Below are 3,005 nucleotides of genomic sequence, written 5' to 3'. Positions count from 1 at the left end.
TTTTTTTTTTTTTGGGTTTTTGCTATTACTCTCTCTCCCTCCCCCCGAGCTTTCTTCTTCTTGGATAGCCACAGTGACTGCGGAGGCGGTGGCGGCAACAGCGTCATCTCAGTTCTTCTTTTTTTCTGATTTTTGCTATTCCTCTCCATTGACTGTTCTACCATCACTGTAATCCCCGTTCCTTTGGCCCTTTGGTGAGAGATGCGAAAGAGAGAGAGAAAGAGCACCGAAGAAGTCAGAAATTTTCCGCTGCCACAGTCCAAGTTGAGCTCAGTTCTCTTCTTTTTTTCTGGTTTTTGCTATTCCTCTCTCTCTCTGCCTCCGAGCTTTCTTCTACCTTGGCAAAGGCAGCGGCAGCGGCAATGGCAGTGGCTATAAGGATGGGAAATCCCTGGAGCAAGTGAGGGAAAAAAAGAGTGATTGTACAACGTATGGGCTGGGTAAATTACCTAAGACAATAGGTATCCAACGGTCTACATTTGCTAGCACATCTGATTCCAGGGTGTCCAACTAGCTTTCAAGACCTTTTCCCATATAAAAGTAAATGTTGGCACCACCTAGGGTGTTGGAAAGGACCATGATTGCCAGGTCTTAGGATCAAATTTCATTTTTACGGGTTCGAGCAAGGGTTAGAGGGAGGAGGGAAAAGTTGTAAGAACAAAAATAAAAGGAAAAATCACAAGATTACAAAGAAGCTCTTCCCTTTTCATCAGCACTCCAAGGTGAAGCTCTTACCCTCCAAGAAGGTTTACTTCAATGCATTTCTGAAAGGGTTACCGATGTTCAGGCTGAGTCAGATAACCTTGTGTTGATTAATTTATTGATCTGGAATTACTAGGTTTCAATCAAGATTCTTTCTACTGTCTAAGATATTATTGCATCATATTTTGTATCCTACGAATTTCATCATATCACTAGGGAGAATAATAGCGCGTCCGACTCCCTAGCCCTGAGGGTTGTGTCTCATGTGTGTGGGGACCAAATGGCCTAGTTCCACTCCTTGGTTGTTGGAGCTATGTAACTCTGACACCTTGAGTTTTTCATGCCTCAATAGATGATCATTTTCTTACCAAAAAAGAAAAAGAAAAAAATTTCTCAATTGACAAAAATACACAATATTGGGTTTACGTTTACAAAACTATACAAAATAGTGATTTGTCTTCATCTTCCTACATATTTTGACATTTTAATGCCTAACTCTATCATTCAACTTGTACCCCTAGCCACTTTCTTGTCCGCATACCAATGCCACTATATCAAAGCCACTGCCACCACCCCTCCTATACAGCCCCTCCCCCACCATGCCCCCTTGCCCCAACTCATCCACACATCGTCCTTCTCTACAATAGCCCTCCCTTGCCCCACTCCTCCTGCGAGAGGAACCTATGAGCTGTAACAACCAAATCCATGGCCTTTATCTCATCTATGCAAGCTCCCTTCATTTGAGGAGTACTAACCTTCCTTGCAACCCGTTATCATCACAACCATTACTGTTGTAGTATGCCATATGTTTAGCCCCTCAACTGCCAGCTCTCATACCCTTTCCGAGACAGCACAAATACTCACACTTGAAACCTAGAGAGAGAGATAGCAAGAGAGAGAAGGAGAAGGAAGAGTATCAACAATCCATCTTCTTTCCCATCATATAATCCATATTCATTCCCATAGCCAAAACCTACAACGTCATCATTCCCTACTCCATTGTCAACCCCCTTTGCATCTCCGCTACACCCCCTGCCATTTCTTGCCTAGCCGCACCATCTTGTACATCACTTTAGGTTGTCCCTGCAACCCCGCCCAACATCAACTGAAAGATAACCTAGAGCGGGATGAATAGGTTATGCTAGTGAAATTTAAACGTTTTTTATTAATGGTTCCCAAATGTGATTGTAAATTAAAACTGCAAAATAAGTAAAATAAAAACAATCACACAACACCAAGGTTTATAGTAGTTCGACTTAGTCCGAGTCTAGCCCACTCCCTACAAGTTCTACTTGTAAGGTATTCTACTAGCTCTTTTCTTTCAGTATAGTAGGTAGGGAGGAAAACCTTTACAATATTTTAAAGATAAGAGTATCCGTACAATCCCCTTTACGGTAGAACGACACCTTACAATCTCCTTTAAGGTAGAGAGGCACCTTACAATCTCTTTTATAGATAGAGAAGCACTTTGAAAATTCTCCTTTACAAGTAGAGAAGCACATTTATAATCTTATTAGGACAGGAGTATTTTACACTAGCCTAAGTACAGTCTAGACAAGTGTAAAAGAGAGAAGTGGAATAACGTTTTGAGTTACCTCGTGCGGTGCATGTATGAAATGCAATGATATATTGGAATGCATCTTGTCGTTTTCTCAATGCTTGTGGAATGCTAAATAATGGAGAAGACTTGTGTGGAGAGAATTGAGTTCTTCTTTGAAGATATGCTTAAATAGCAATGCTAGAACTCAACCATATAACTTCCTTCTCTTCACTCTAATGCCCAACAAATGCACTTGGATATGTAGTAATCAATGTTTTTTTGTTGTTCATTAATATGGGCTATTTATAGAGTGAGTGGGATAAGAGAGGAGTTTGAAATTGTGTCTAATGGATAGAAATTTTCTCAACCGGCAATTGCCGCTTCATAATCCAATTGTAAGAAAGTAGCCATGAGACTCAAATTTTAGTCATTGGACTTCATCCAGAATTAATCAAGCTAGCGGGTTCAATTATCGGTTAAATTCGGCAGGTGTTGGATGGCTTCTGTTCCGTGTTTTGACTGTTATCATACTAACCAATCTACAGTGTTTTGACCATAACTTTTTTATCCGACCTTGAATTGACCTAAAATCAGTTGCATTGGAATCGTGACTCGATTTCATACAATTTTCATGATGGGTTCATATCTTGATACCAACTTTAAGGTTACCTAAATTGCTGTTGAGTCAGGTCATTGTGGTTTTCACAGAATTTCACTAGAACATATTTTTCCTAATATGTTTTTAACCACTTAGGGACTTTCA

The sequence above is a fragment of the Macadamia integrifolia genome, unplaced genomic scaffold (genome assembly GCF_013358625.1).
Source record: "Macadamia integrifolia cultivar HAES 741 unplaced genomic scaffold, SCU_Mint_v3 scaffold512, whole genome shotgun sequence".
Taxonomy (NCBI): domain Eukaryota; kingdom Viridiplantae; phylum Streptophyta; class Magnoliopsida; order Proteales; family Proteaceae; genus Macadamia; species Macadamia integrifolia.
The sequence above is the reverse complement of the archived record's forward strand: the minus strand, read 5'-3'. Positions refer to the sequence as shown.